The sequence below is a fragment of the Tetrao urogallus genome (genome assembly GCF_951394365.1).
Source record: "Tetrao urogallus genome assembly, chromosome: 20".
Taxonomy (NCBI): domain Eukaryota; kingdom Metazoa; phylum Chordata; class Aves; order Galliformes; family Phasianidae; genus Tetrao; species Tetrao urogallus.
Genome location: NC_136833.1, coordinates 3,001,229 through 3,017,672, shown reverse-complemented (window position 1 = coordinate 3,017,672; position 16,444 = coordinate 3,001,229).

Genomic DNA, 16,444 nt, shown 5'->3' with positions numbered 1-16,444 from the left:
GGCTTCTGCTGAAGGCTGAGACATTGTCAGGTACATCACGTCTCTGTTTGGCCATTCCTTCTCTCGAACCCTCTCGACCAAAGGGAAAAATGGGTAAATCGGCGTTGGGTGAGTTCAGCTTTATCCCTCCTGCAGCACCCGAGCTGAGGGATGGGTGCTGAGGCTCTGTGCCGTTGCCTCCCCCCTCTGCCTTGCAGTAGAGATGCATGAGGGTTTTGTTATAACAAGAAGATGCAAATGACACTGTAGAAGTCTTAACAGAAATTCCAGTACTCCGTTGTTCTGCAGCTTTAGCAGCTCAGCACTACCTTGTAGGGAATGATTAATACACTAAGATCCTATAGGCCTCATGTAAGTTACCAGAATAAAGATGTTACTAGATGTATAAATGGATGATAACCTTTTACTCGTACAGTATGTATGACAATTTTGTAGATTAGTCATTTTTTGGCTATCAGATTTTGTTAGTATGATATATAAAAAAAGACAAAAAAAAAAAAAAGAAAAAAAGGTTTGACTGCTAATGTCTATTTTGTTATTTGATCCATTTTATTTCTTCTGTACAAAAGCTGTACAAATCTCAGTCTGTGTAACTCCTCCCCATCTGTATCCATGTACAACCCCCCCCTCCTGGCTTGCTGCTGTTGGTGAGCTCATTACTAAACAATAAAATCTGTGGCTGACGTTTGCCCCAGTGCTGCTGTCCCTTCCCAGCAGCCCAGGGCCCCTGAGGCTTTGTTTCTTCCCACTGTCCTTAAACTCCACTGGGCGTGGAGTTGTTGGGGTCTCCCTTAAGAGCTGGATTTGGGCTGCAGGGGCCCTCAGTCACCACGTTGGTTGCTTCTTGCTCAGGGACCGATAGCATCCAGCAACTGTTGGCTTTGCTGGCTCCCAGTGCTTGAAAGGAGAACAATTCTGGGATGTTGACCCCTGTGCTGTGCTCACTGCCTCTGCCACTGGGAAGAGAAGGCTCTGGGGAGAGCTGGCAGCAGCCTTTCAGTATCTGAAGGAAGGGTTGCAAGAAAGAAGGGAGCTCTTTAGTGGGATTAGGCTCTTTAGTGGGGTCTGCTGTGAACAGACCAGGGGAAATGGTTTCAAACTGAAAGAGGGCAGATCCAGGCTGAATGTAAGAACAAGGGTTGTGAACCTGGAGCGGGTTGATGGAGGTTGATGTTGGGGTGGTTGTCGCAGTGGATGCCCCAACCTCGGAGATGTGTGAGGTTTCAAGGTCAGCCTGCTCAGTGTGGGGAGGTCGGGCTGGATGGCCAACACGAATCCTTCAGTGCTTCTATAAAACCACTTACAGGATGATGGGGATGGAGCCAAAGCCTTGTCTCTCTCTGGCTGTCCATCTGGGTGCCTCTGTCAGCATGGCACCCCAAACCTGGCCATGTTTACCGTGCATTTTGCCTTTATGGGCTGCTGCTCTTAGCTCTTCTCAGGGCCCCAGGCCCTGCTCAGGGCTTTGCTCTCTTGTAGCTCTGCTGTGCAGTTCATCAGCTGCAATCAGGTGCCCAAACCCCTGCTATCTCCCAGAGATAACACCGCAGCGTGCGCCTTTGTTTGCAGACACAACATTTCAGTGCCGTTAATCGTTCAGCAAAGATTAATAAAACATGAAGTTTAAAAATGCCTAAATCACAGTGGGGGAGCTGGTAATCTCTGCCAACGATAATATTTGCACTTTATTTTCCTCTTCCCGTGGAGCCGAGGAGTGGAGCACCGCGAGTGCACAGCGGGATGGGGTGGCGATGTGAGTTCAGCCCTGGGGTGGGAGGGGGAAAAGAAGGGGAGTTGGTGACCCCTATATGGGGTCTATGTGGATGCAGCCATGGGGGATGTGCCTGTGAGGCGTCTCTTTGAGAAGGGCTGGGTGGAAGAAGGGCACACATGGAGCATCCACCGTGCAGCTCTGCACTGCGTGCTGTCTCAGTGCCGAATGGCACCAGAAACAAGCTTTCTCCCATTACAAGGGTACATCTGCCCCACCTCTCTCCTGCCTAACAAGCATCCCTGTCAAAATAGCTTATTTCCTTCCAGAACAAAAAGTCACCTGAATACATTTGGAAGCTGTGTTGTGCTATCGGAGTAATCAGAATTTAATTTGATGCAGTCAAGGCTCTAAAAAGATGTTATCAAGGGGAACATCAAAGCTGGATTCCTGCACTTGGAAATGCAGTTGGAATGCTTAGTCCAGATTTCTTGTTTTATCAGAGGCTTTCAAAAAATCAGTCTAAATAACAAAAAAAACAAAAAAAAAAAAGAATATTGAGAGTATTTGCAAATTAATGTCTTTTGTAGCTGAACAAAGGCCACTGTCTAACCTACTTCTTTTGCATGTCTGGGACGGTCTCTTATTAAATCCTAATTATACAATTTTGTTGTGTCTAATCACTTCTGCGCTTGCAGGAATTGAAACCCAAGAATTCACTGCTGTTTTCGCTGCACTGCATTTATCTTCTGGGTGAAGGAGGGCTCCCCCCAGCGAGCGGGGACCCATGGGGATGGGGACCTCCTTTCCTTCACCCCGTGCCCACGATCTATCCTTAGGGCTGTGGGTTATTCCCAACACTCAGGAAGGCTGTTGAGAAGCTCTTACGTTTTTGGGGGTGTTTTACTCCATTTTGGAGGCACTGCTGTGTGACAGCAGCTGATACTGGGCTGGAGGATGGCAGAGCGGTGACCCCAACCCCATTTACTTCAGCCATCACCAGCTCTATGCCAACCCCAGGCTGTCGTGCTGATGGATTAGTGGTGATTCACCCCTTCCACTGATGTTCCTGCAGAACCTGAGCCTGACACCATCACCTACTGCCTTGGGGACAGCTCTGTCCTCAGCTTTTGCCCTCAGAACTGTGGCAGGGGAGCTTTGGGGAAAAGGAGATTGGGGCAACATCGTTAGGGAAATAGCACAGATCTTGTGTTCAAACCTTTTGAAGTGTTAATTAAAAAGAATTATGCAAAGGAGAGAGGATTTGAAACATTCATTTGAATCTCAATAAAGCATCTGTATTAAAAATAGCAGTGGGATCAACTACAGATATAAGCATTTTTGAGAAAATTGGGTGTGAGGGCCGGTGCCTGCATCCCCATTGCCATCAGGGTGCTGGAGGGCAGCAGGTCCTGCCTGGGAGAACCTGGGGAAGTGCTTCCTCTCTAATATTGAAGTATCTTGGAAGCATGTTATCTAAAAAAGCCCATGGGATGCAGCGCTCAGCTCCAAGCAGAGAGGGCAAGTGGGTGCCTGGCTGCTGGCAAGGTGGGAATGAGGCTGGGAGCAGCCCAAGGGCACTCCATATGGGGTAGGAGGCACCCGGGGCTGATCCCAGCCCCCAAATCCCCCCCGTTGACCCTCAAGTCCTCTTCCAGGCTCGTACCTCCCCATCAAAGCCCCTCATTAAAATCCCCTGCACGTCCTGGCCCTCACTTGTTCCAGTAAAAAGCATCCAGGGTATTAATTATCAGATTGGTGGATAACATCGTTAAGTTTACTTTTCAGCTGCACAGATCCACTGGGAATGCCAATCTCTCTTGCCCTTGGCATTGGTGCTGCAAGGCCACGAGTAGGCAGGTGCCCTGACCAGCACTGGGACTGCATGGGGCAGAGCATCAATGGCACCAATGGTTTGGGGTCTTTGGGGTCATTCCCAGTATGGGAGAGGTCCATAAGGATGTGGGTTCTTTGGGGAGGTTGACTTTGCTGGGCAGCAGGCTGGGGAGGTGCAATTAGGGGCTGAAAGCAGATTGGGTAGGGTGAGGAGCTGCCCAATGGGATGGAGCTGGACCCAAAGCCGTGCTGCAGAGCCACACAGGTCTCAAGGGCTGGGAGGAGGTTCCAGCTGTAACCGTAGAGTTGTATTAAAAATGCATGAGTGGCATCCTAGCCTTGTGAGACCATCCCAACCCCATCTGGATGCTGAAATATGGACCTTGGAGCCAAGAGGGTGGTTGGGTCGTTGGAGCCCCTCAAGTCATCAGCATCCCTCCCAGTGCCTCTGGCACAATCCTGGCTCCCCAGCTTTCTGCCTGCCACTCCTTTCTGCTTCTTGGGTTCAGAATGGATGCTGGGTTGGGAAGTGGCAATGTCACTGCTCAGCTCCCCAGGATGCTGTCTGGGAGTTGCCTCTGCAGGGTTCTCATTAGCATGGAAATAATTCAAGAGTGAAGGCGAGACAACTGGAAAACCATTTTATCTATTGCTCCGGAGCAAACTATTTTTGCAGCACGGCGTTCAAAGAGCCACACAAATGCAGACAGCTGGCAGCACAGATAGATATGTTAAAGGCAGATAGAGATTGTAAATATTCCATGCAAGCCTTCCTTGCTGCCCCAGCAGGCAGGGAATGGAGGGACTGTGATTTTTTTGATCTTTCTACAGATGTGTTTGGGACCCATGGATACCAGCTCTGGTGGTGCAGTGCTCTTGCCAGCGTTGCTCAGCAGCGCAGAGATGTTGCTCAGGAAATCTCCCCCCGCTTTCCCTGCCCCTGGTTTTGCTCTCTGCCCCTCCTGCATCCCACATTTGCACTCCCCACCCGAGGCGCCCACTGGCAGCGCTCTTGATCTATAATTCAGAAAGCATTTTGTTGTGCTGGGGTACAACACCCGCAGTACACCAACACAGCGCCCCTCTAGGGAGGGAGAACTCAGACTCGTTCTTCCTATTACATTTCTCCTGACCTTTCTGAAACTTTTTCTCTATTTCCCATTCTAAAGAAGTGTCTTTTTGTGTGTGTGTGCTCTCCAATTCCACCGAGAGAAGGAAGGAATCAGCATATCAAACAACGATCCTTGTGATGCCCAGCAGTCACTAATTAACAAATTAAAAAAAAAAAACAAAACCCAACATATATCTCTTTCTGCAGATATAATTGTTTTCTGGCTCTGTTGCCTTTTCTTTTGTCAGCGCTGTGACAAGGAAGTGCTTTATTTCTGCAGTGAGATCAGATTAAAACATCCCTCTCTGAGCGCGTTCTCCTCGCTGGCTGTTTTTGTTAGGCACGTTGTTTCAGCCCCAGATAAGATGTTTTGCCCACACGCTTTCATCCCATTGAGGCGGTTTTCCTTTTCATCGGAGACTTCTGCAGATGTTCAAACTGCAGCAGAACGTGCAAAGCTTTGCCTTCAGCCCTTTGGGTGGATGTCCCTGTAGGACGCATGGATGCTCCACCTGGGGAACATCTGGGGCAGCTCCAGGTGCCCCCCCTCCCCCTGGCACCCACAGGTGAGCTCCCAGCCCTGCCCATGCTGCATTCCCAGCCTTCTCTTCCTGTTTTTCAGGATGGATTGGGACTCTCCCTCTGCAATCCTCCCCAAACCCCTGCCTATTGCATAGGGCACGGCCGGGTTGCAGCATGGAGATGACATGGGGATGACACGGACAATGTCCATGGGCTCACATGGGTCCACAGAGCCCGTTTCCCCCGCTGTTCCCCTGACACGAGGTTTCCCAAGCAGTGACACAGAGCTGAGGTCCCAGCGAGGCACTACAGGAGCCCCGTGCAGCTGCTTCACGGCAACGCTATTGTTTGACCCAATTAAATTAATTTTGTGTGCTTTTTTTTTTTTTTTTTTTTTTTTTTTGTCGCTCTGGCTTGAAGATAATTAGCCAAATGATGCCCTGATTTCTTTCCTCTAACGTCTTCCATTTAATTATTCAGAAAGGGGAGCTGGTTGTCTCACTCAGTGTGTGGGTGATACGGGGCTGCGGGACAGCAGATGCTCCCGGCGCTCACCTGAGCCCTCAGTGCACAGAACTGTGCACCGTCAGGATGCACCACTGTCCTCAATGGGATTTGGTTGGGATTTCATGGAATCACGAAGGTTGGAAAAGACCCCTAAGATCACCGAGTCCAACCAAACCACTGCCCACGTCCCTCGGTGCCACATCTACATGGATTTTGAACAGCTCTGGGGATGGTGTGAGCCCACCACCCCCGTGGGCAGCTGTGCCACAGCAGCACCACTCTTTTAGGGAAGAAATACTTCCTAACATCCAACCTGAACCTCTCCTGGTGCAACTGGAGGCCATCACACCCCGTCCCATCGCTGTTACCACCTCACCTCAGCGGGAGGCTCCAGGTTGCGCAGTGGCCACGATTCAAGTGGGCTTACAGATTGTGGGTTTGGGGTTTTGCTCTTGCTTTGAGCAAGGCTGCTGGTTTAGTGCTTGCTTCTTAGCACAACCCCACGGATCAAATGAGCTTCTAGGCCATGAGAAAAATGCCAAGTGGTTGCGTTTGGAGGGGCGGCAGCTCTGCCTTGCTGAGCCGTGATCCTGTGTTGGGTCCTCATCCATCCATGTGCTGGGGTGTTGACCATCGTCATGGTGCCAGGTGGGACCTGGTGTGGGGGACAGGGGCCACTTGTGTGAGAAAATCCCTCCTCCTTCATCCCTGTTGGGATTTGGGATGTTTTGTGCCAGGTCTGATGCTAAGGAAGGAGCATTGGAGCCGAGCCCCGTTTCGGCTCTCCCAGAAACTCAAACCAAACGTTCGCCAAAGGCTTTTCTCCTCCATTCAACCTCGCAGGGGTCATCACTCATCCAAAAAAGAAAATCCAGCGAACCGCATAACGCGCTTCAAAGAAGGAGATGGCGGGGGGTGGGAGGGAGATATTCACGCAAACCCAAACCCAAACCCAAACCCAAACCCAAACCCAAACCCAAACCCAAACCCAAACCCAAACCCAAACCCAAACCCAAACCCAAACCCGTGGCAATCCTGCCGCCCAGGGGCCGCTCCCCGGCACCAACAGGTGGCGATAGGCGCCCTGGGACGGCACCGCCGCCGCCGCTCGCTCCGCGCTGCGGGCCGCTCCTCGGGGGTCCCCGCCGCCCCCGGCCCCGCGGATGGGCTCGGCACGGCTCGGCACGGCTCGGCTCCCTCCCCCGGCCGGGCTGCGGGCTGGTTAATCCTGTATGTAAATGGCAGCCAATGGATGTTGTTGTTGAGCGGGGCTGGGATTAACGGCGGGGCGAATGGCTGGCACTCTTACTGGGATTACAGAACAAAGAGCTCTCCGCTCCCGAGCAGGGCGCCCTGCCCGCCCCGGCCCGGCCTCGGCCTCGGCCCGGCCCGGCGGGCAGCACCGGCCCCGCCCGCCGCCCGCGCGGGGAGGAGGTGGCGGCGGCGGCGGCGGCGGTGGCGGCGGCGGCGGCGGCGGCGGGAGGCGGTGTGGCCCGGCCCGGCCCGGCCCTGTCCTGCCCCGGCCCGGCCCCGCCGCCCGCCCCCGCCGCTCCCGCGCACAGCCGCCGGGGAGGCAGCGCCGCGCTCCGCCGGGGCCGCCCTGCGGTGAGCGAAAGTTTCGGCCCCTCCCGCGGCACCGGGGGGCGGCTGCGGGCCGGGGGGGGGCGTGGGGACAATGGGGCCGGAGGGGGGGGGGGGGGGCAGAGCGGCTCGGGGGGATCCGGGCTCGGCCGCGGCGCGGGGCGGGGGAGCGGGGGGTGCCGGGATCTCCGATAGCGGCGGTGGAGTCGGGAGCGCGGCGTGGGGCTGCGGACGGAACGTGGACGTGTGCGCTGCTGCTGGGGCACGGCTGGGGAACGTGAGATCGGAGACCGGAGCCCGGGACGGGATCGGGGAGCGGAGCTAACGACAAACGCGGGACGGTATTGGGGACCGTACTGGAGCCGACCTGATCTCAATACCGCACCTGCGGACGGATGTAGGAGACGGCATCGGAGACGTGGGGATCTCCGGTGCTGGGCGAGATGGGGAGAAAGTTCCTCCCCGGGGAGCACCCGGTGCCCTTGTCCTTCCAGCGCGTGGGGTTAGCCGGGATAAGCTGTAAAGCGGAGCGATCCCATTACTGCGTCACGCTTTGAGCCCCGCAGCCGGCGGCTCGTTGCAGGTAACCGCGGCCGGGCATCGCCGCACGGAGCGGTGGGGTTGCGGGGTTGTGTTCGCTGTGAGCTCCGGGCGGGCAGGGATGCCTTTGTCGGGGCTGCCGCTGTGCGTGTGCCCGGCGGAGGGGCTGCGGTGGGAGAAGGGGCATTTCGGTCGGATCCCCGCTGCTGGGACCCGTCTGAGCCGGCGGAATTTTCTACTTTTGTGAAAATCGCCGCAGCGCTCGATTGTCAGAATTGAAGCGGCCTGAGCTCTCCGCCTGCTGCGGTGTTGGAGCCACTCGGTGCTTCTCCCGAGTCCCGTGGCGAAGCTCCGAGCCCCGGCGTGGCCGTGTGCGCTGCCCTGTGCCGGCATCGCTCAGAGCTCCCCGCTGCTTTTCCCTTCTCCTCTGCAGCCGCCACCTGGATGCTGTGAGGACACCCATCAGGGTGACTAAAGGAGATGTGTGCCTATAGGGACGCACTGCCCTATTGCGCTGTCCCTCCTGGAGCGGGTTTTTGCCTCTTCTTGGAGATGCTGCTGCAGGGCTGCATGCTTCCCCGTGCTTTTGCCGGCCTTTAGGAACCACCGTAGGGAACACGGACACTAGGGATGCTTGTGTGCCTTCCTGACCCTGCAGCCTGTTGATTGGGTTTGGGGAGAAAACCGTGAGGTGAACTGGGCTGGTTAAGGAGGATCTGACCACCGCTGCACGTCCTGCCTGTGTGTCTGGGTTTTGTTCCCCAAAGCAATCCCGTGTTTGTGCCACTGCTTCCGTGCTGCTGCAGCTGCTCGTGCAGGGGAGGAGAGGCAGGAACGTCCCCAGCTCGTTTAGGTTTGCTAATGAGAAGCTGGAGAGAAGGGAAGGAACCTGCTTGGGGACGTATTTAGCAACTTGCCCTCCAAGCCTGGTGCTAGGGACGCCTTGCCCTTGCGTGCTGCTCTGATAACCTGGCATGGGAGACAACTTGCAAGACCTTGTGTGCTGCAGAAGGGCCAATTTTCAGGCCCTTTCTGTGTCCTGGCCCTTCAAGGATGTGTCTGGTTGCCCTGCACCCACACCTGCGTGAACAGCGTCGCATCATCCCTGAGCAATGCTCTGCTGGAATGAAGAAAATACCCCAAAGCCCCCAAACCCAGACCGTCACAGTGATTTGAGCGATCTCGTGCTGTCGGAGCTAATGGGGGATTCCCATCTGCTGTTCCCACAGGAAATAGCTGGGATTTTTTGAGGCAATTATCAATGCCCTGTACTTCCTCTGGGAATTTGGTTGGCTGCACCCAGGCGGTCAGGCTCAGCATAGGAATGCAGAGGGACGGCAGCCGGGGCCTGAGCTGGTCTTCTGCCACCCATGGCAGTGCCAGTGGTCCCCGAGCTGGGCAGCAGAGCCCCGTCTTGGAGGATGTGTTTGCTCCCTTTGCTGTTGGAGCCTGGGTTGTAAATGGGAGACGTGTGGTGGTCATCATGGCAAAGGAGCGAGTGGTGGGGACTGTTTGCCTTCTCCTTGAGAAGAGGGATGAGAAGACCTACTGGAAGCTCCTTCTCAGGAAGGAGGTATCCATCCAGGAGATAAAAATGCTTTTAAGTTCATTTATTGGGAAGCTCCCAGCTGAAAGCAGTGGGGAGGGGTCTCTGGGTGTGCTCGGTACCCACCTGGGTGCTCAGCAGAGCAGAAAGCAGGTCCTTTTTGCTGGGCGGACAGTGGGTTGTTGCAGACCAGAGACCTTGCTGTGCCCAGGTGTTGCCTTTCACTTCCCTGTATGTTTTATTTAAATCTCATGAAACATCATCTTCAAGAACAGGTTTGGAGCCTATGGTCTGGCCAGAGGCTGCGGGAAACTCCAGGTTTGCACAGTGGCCACGATTCAAGTGGGCTTACAGATTGTGGGTTTGGGGTTTTGCTCTTGCTTTGAGCAAGGCTGCTGGTTTAGTGCTTGCTTCTTAGCACAACCCCACGGATCAAATGAGCTTCTAGGCCATGAGAAAAATGCCAAGTGGTTGCGTTTGGAGGGGCGGCAGCTCTGCCTTGCTGAGCCGTGATCCTGTGTTGGGTCCTCATCCATCCATGTGCTGGGGTGTTGACCATCGTCATGGTGCCAGGTGGGACCTGGTGTGGGGGACAGGGGCCACTTGTGTGAGAAAATCCCATCGAGGAGCTGTGGGAGGTTTTATGCTGTATTCCTGTGTGATAGGGGAGGGAAGACTGATGGTTTCATGTTTCTGGAGCAGTCTTAGCTTAAGATTTGCTGCCAGTCGCCACTTCTCAAATACTTTGATGGTGATTTCCAAGGGACTTACCTACAGTATCAGTAAAGCTTTCCCCGTTGGTGAAATGTTATTAAGAAAAGCAGTCAGTGCAAGAATCACCTTCTTAAAAGCAGATTGTACCTTGGTGGGATTTACATTTGTATATACAAACAGCTTCTGTTTGCATTTTCTGGCTTTTGTGGCTTTGTCTGTGCTCAGTGCTATTATGGCTGTTTTAAGAAGAGAATTAACTTCAACTAAACGAATAGGAGACCAGCAAAGACTATTGCTCTGCCTTTGCAAATTCGCAGCAATCTAATCATCCTTTACCAGGACTTTCTTCCTCTAAGCTAATCTCCACCTTTCACTTGAATTACGAGGTGCCTCCATCTTCATTTTCTCTAAATCTGCAACATCAAAAGGAGAAAATACCCATGTGGAGGCTCAGAGCCTCTGGGGAGCTGTGTAGAATCAGAGAATATCCTGAGATGGAAGGGATGGTGCAGCCCAGTTCCTGGCCTCACAAGGGGCAACCTGAATGCTGTGTGTGAGAGCAGCATCCAGCGTGAGCCTGGAGCACGTTGTGGGGCATAAATCACACTGGAGGTGACAGAGGTGAGAATCCTGTGGGCAGGAAGCTTTGTAACTTGGTTGTGGAGTGTTTATTGCCCTGTTCTGGTCTGGTTGCTGTCAGTTGTTGTGTTCTTAGCTGGGGACAGGTGATGTTCCTGGAGAGCAAACGTGCACCTTGTGGTGCTTGTGAAGGGTTTGCATGCCTCGTAGACTCGTTAAGGTTGGAAAGACCACTGAGATCGTGTAGTCTGACCACCAGCCCATCCCCACCGTGTCCCTCAGGGCTGTTTGTACCCTTTTCTTGAACACCTCCAGGGACAGTGACTGCACCACCTCCCTGGGCAGCCTGTATGTGGGAATTATCTGTATTATTGGTACTGCATTAGTATTTACCTGGCCAGGTCCTGTGTTGGACGTCTTCGTTGTGCCAAGCTGTGCTCCTTAGCATTTTGAAGCCTAGCCGTTGAAGAACTGCATTGTAGGTCTTTTTTGGTGCATGCACATCACTGTTTTTTTCCCATGAAAACATCCCTGTTGTAAGGTGACCTCTGGAGTGATGATTGTTGTTCCTGTGGGCCCTGCTCCCATTGTCTTTTTCTTCTTGGCAACTGGGTTGCTGAAGCCCAGGAGTTGGTTTCTGTCTCTCTCTTTATTGTTGGAGGAATGTGATAAAATGATCTCGTTAGGTAAATATGACCATGTTACAACCCACCATCTGCTGAAGCACCGCTGTGGGTGGCGTTACTGCCAGAGGAATGGCTGCAGCTCCTCAGCAAGCTCTTGGTGGTGGGGCTGGAGGGACATCGTCCGCTCTGGATCTTGTACCTCCTGGCAGGAATGACAGTTGTTGGTACATTGGATGGAGGAAGGGTTTTTCCTTATGGCTTCCTTCCTTCACACCAGCCTGGGCTCATTGAATGGCTCTACAGTTGCCACAGGAACCATAGGAGCATAGTGGGGTTGTTGGATGGGACCTTCATGAGGGTCACCTCAGGTCCCTTAGAAACCAGGTCAAGCTGATAGTGCTGCCTTCCCAAGCCACTCTTTGGTTTTCCTATAAGGAGATGTGCTCTTGCAGCAGGGAACACGTGGGAGGGCTGAGGCTGCAGCAGAGGGACTCACAGCCTGGTTGCAGGGATGCCCCTGAGATGCCACCATGTCCATGGGAGCCCGTGGGGTGGTGGACGTGCAGCTTTGTGCTTTCCCAAGTGTCATCCTTCCTTCTGTGCAGGATCATTCAGCCCAGTGGAGTGGAACATGGTCCACACGGGGTTGGGAGCAGCTTGTTGGGTCGGGGTGATGTCCATACAGGTGCCGGAAGCCCTCCTGCAACCTCCATAGGCGAGGCCCGCTCCCAGTTGGTGAAATAGGTCAGGAACTGTGCTTGTTTAAAGGGCCTTTGGGGTTTTTGGGTCTTAAATAAACATCCGGGTTCCTGTTGGGGTTGGGGCTGTGCAGCCTGTGGGGGGCAGGGAGCTGTATGGGGCCTGGAGCCTGCGTGCGCCTCCTGACAAGGTTATAAATTAGCGTCATTAGAGGAGGATCGCCGAGAATAAATCGCTCTGCACCCTTTCGGGGCATCGCAGTGCTGTAATTTCATCTTGCCTTTCTGGGGACAAATGCCTAGAAAGCCCCTGGATGATATTACAGACACCCAACCTGCAAAAGGGGCACTTCACCCTGATTTATAACTCACCGAAAAGATGCAGACACCTCCACCCACATCAAGTTTGGCCAGAGGGGATGAGCATGGTGTGAGAGCCCTGCATGGGGGTCATTTAGGTTCACTGTGGGATGCTGGGGCATTTTAGGGACTGCTCTGTGTCACTGCTCCCTGCCAGCCAGGAGCCATGCCTCTTCCTACAGTATTGCAGCATGCCAGCCTCAAGCCCCCACGAAACAACATGGTTAACGCCAAGCAGCCCATGCGCTATTAATACAAATGCTCAGTGAGAGTGGGCGACCTTTAGCAAGGCATTAAACATTTATTAAAACCATTAGGATTAGTGTCAGGTTGCATTTATTTATTTTATTTCACACACACAAAAAAAAGCAACAAAAAAAACCCCCACCAGAGCTCAGGAGAAGCAAATGTGAGCCGCAGCCCCGTGAGATGGCCGCAGGTGGTGCAGTGCATCCCTGCCACTGGGATGGGTGCAGAACCCAGCATTGCTTTGCTGCAGCGAGGGGCTGTGGCAGTGCATTTTTTCCCACCTGCCCAAAGGTGTTTCCTTTGCCATGGGATGGGATTATCCTGGGTGTGGGTGAGCTCCCTGCATCTCTCCGGTGGGGTTTTCCCGAGCTGCTGCTGTGAGGATTATGTGCTCTCTTGAAAATGTCTTTGTTTTCTGATGTTTGCTATTGTAATTTATGTATGATGCTGTCTCCTATTGAAAACAGAGGTCTTTATCTCCGTGGGAATTACACCTGCATAAATACAGCCCCATCCAGGTCTGCGTGCGCCCACTGCTCCGTGATGAAAGCTGTCTCCTGCAAAAGTTTCCCTCTGTTACCTGCAGGACCCCACTCCTGAGATGCTCTTTGCAAGCAAACTGCTGGTTTTATGGGCGTGTCACTCGTATGCTTTCTTACTCATAGAATCATTGACTGGCTTTGCTTGGAGGGGACATTAAAGATCATCTCGTTCCGAGCCACCTCCCATGGGCAGAGTTGCTTACTCCTGATTTCTTTCTGCACTGGTGTCTGAGATATTGCTTCTGCTATTGAATATGTACATTGTTAGGTTCCTCGTTGGTGGGGGCAAAATGAGTGTTTTCCTGCTTGATGACCTCCCAGTGCAATGGAGCCATTGGATGGAAATGCAGACGCAAAGGGGCTTCTGTGGGCGGCTGCTGGCAAAGGACTATTTTTAACTCAGCCGGGATCTTACCGCATTGCTGCTGATGCATGGGAGCACGTAGGCATCCTTTCTCATTTTTAAACCCAATAATTAAAAAAGAAGGCACAGGCTGGCTGTGCTGGGCCAGGCGCTGAGAGGATGCTGGGGTTGCTGGGGCAGGCGCCTGCCAGCAATTGGAATGAGCCCTTTGCAGGTGTGGGTGATGCAGGACCAGATGAGCAGGAAGGGAAATCACTGCTGTCAGAGATGCGGGATGGATGGACGGATGGCTGTCGCCGTGTGTTCCCATGATAGCTGCCTTGCTGCACATCCCCAAAGGGAAATGGGTGCATGGTGACATCAAGCTGGGATGCGGATGCTGATGGCTCCTTCCATTGCAGCAAACACTCTTAAACTGTCAGTTTGTGACGGGTTTTTCTTTCTTATTTTCTTTTTCCTTGCATTAACCTGCTTTTAGCCAGCGATGTTACAGAAGGCGTTTAAGCCCAGATCGTTCCTTCTCAGTATTGATTTTGCTTTCTGCTTCAATCTCTCTTTATTGCCCTTGGTGTTTTGAGGAGCTGGAAGGAGAACAGCGAGAGCTGAGCTGACTCTTCTCAGAGTTTTGTATTATGGGCAGTGTGGTGTTGGATGGGAGGCTGAGGGAGAAATCCATGGGCTGACTGCTCCCTAACACAGCTCCCAGAGAGTTTGCTGTGGGACTGGGCATGTGGCAGGGGCAAGGGCTTGGGTAGGACCTGTGGGTGTCCTTTGGTTCCTTTAGTTTGCTGAGGTGCATGGAGGGTTCTCCGAAGATGCCTGGAGGGGCTTTGCAAGGGCTCCCCAGGGGAAGGTCTCCTGCTTTGGGACCAGATAGCATCAGCTTTTCCTCTGATTGGGCATTCAGAGGAGCTTTGTCTCGCCTTGGTGAGCATCCTGCAACTCTTTTGGGATCCCAATCCGGAAGCTGAGCTCCTATTTCATCTTCCCTTTTGGATTGAAAGGATGCTCCCTGTGCTTTGGCTGCCGTGTTTCTACCTGGGTGCTCTTTGGGGCATTGGGGTTTCTACATAAGAAGTGTGAGACCAGATGGGTTCTGTGCCCCTTGCTTAGATCTGAGCCCTGGAAGCAGCAGGGATTACCAAGTGCCGCTCAACAGCCTGACTTCCAGAGAAAACCTTTCTCAGGGCAGCCAGCCTGCATTCAGTTGGATGCTTTATTATGGACCGGCATCATTGCCAGTTCCTCCTCGTGTGGCTCTCGATGGAGAGCCCAACTGGGGCAGCACCTCTTCCAATATTTGCCTTCCCATCACAAAGCAGCTCTGGTGCTCGTGGCGGCTCGAGGGCTCTCCAGTGTCCCACTCCGGAGGCGGCCGTGCTGATTCCCTAATTGCTCTCCACCCATTTGAGGGGAACTGATTAAGAAATTAATTCCCAATCTCAGGCGGCGCAGAGCCCTGTTTGAATGCTTTGATCTCTGCAGAGCAGGGACGGATGCGGGTGAAGGCACTGCTTGCCATCCATCTGCTGCCAGAGGGAATCCAGGTATGGACAGCATTAGGGCAAGAGTGGCTTGTGCAGATGCAACTGGGGGTATTTATGTGCAATTTGTCCCTTCTGCTCTGAATGTTCCCCCCAGAATAGCCTGGAGGTGCCCTTTGTTGGTGCACCTGAGCTGAGAGCTCCGTGTGCAAGGAGGGATGCTCGGGATGGGGGAGATATTTTTGTTCCAGTTCATATAAGTTTTGTGGTTTGTGGGTACCAAGGGGGGTGCAGTGAGGGTCTGTGCTTGGAGCTGCCCTGAATGTGGGGAGCTGAGCCTCTCAGCACCAATCCCTTCCCATCCCCACACGGCGTTTGGCCGCTTCGCTTTGCACTTTTCTGGGTGCTGGAAACCCGATTAAAAGCATCACAGCTCTGCGTAGAAGGGAAATGTGCCACAAGGCAGGTTTGCTTTTTGCAGGATTAAAAGCAAATAAATATTTATACGGTATGCAAAGCAGGCTGATAAGATATGCACATCAGTGAGAATTTGAAGCGGTTTAGTTTTGGGTACAAGATTAAGGGGAGTGTGTGTGTTTCTGCATTATGTAGTTTTAAAGGATGTTTTCTTCCTGCTGCACGAAAATAAAAATAGGAAGGGGGAAAGCAGCGTGTTCTTCTTGGGCTGCTCTGGTTTTAGGCTGTGTGATCTCCATGCATCCCCTGCCTTTAACTGCAGGGACGGAAAAAGCCAGGGAGAGAGGGCAGTGCGGGCTGCATTTCGTATGCAAATATAATGCTGGCCCTGTTCCTAATATTCACTGTGTTTACACGTAAATGCAAACAACTGTTGACTTAGTTTCAACAGATAATGTGTTTCATAACACAATGGAAATTAGAATTAATCTGGAGGTTAGCAAGGCTACATGTGTTACCAGCAGAACTGAGGCTCCGCAGGGGCTCGGGGGTGGCTTTGGTGATGCTCAGAACCACCAGCCCATGCACAGCAGTGCAGGAATTACATTCCCCATTCATCAGTTCTTGCAGATTTTCTCTTGGAATCCCTCCCTGCTCTTGTTGGCGTTAGGAACACCTCTGTCAGTGGTATCCCACCGTGAGAGCAGTCGGAGTGGTGAGAAGGATGGGGATGGGATGAGAAGGGATGTGTGTGGGATGAGTGGGTTAAACGCCCTACAGAGGGAGGAGTGTGGGGCAGGGAGTGGGTTTGGGACTGCTGTCCTGAGATTATATGGATAAGGATGGCATGGGGATGGCTCCTCGTGGGAACTGAGGTGGTTATATGGCTTGATGCATGCAGAAATGCTGGTGCCTGTGCTGCAAGGCCACGCAGGAGCTAGTGGCAATACCTGGGTCACCTAGTCCTAGTCCTGGCTGTGACTCCTTGCAGAAGCATCTGGGAGAGGCCCTGGCTGTGTCTTAGGGCTGCCTTCAGCCCGGGGCAGCCCCTGAAGGG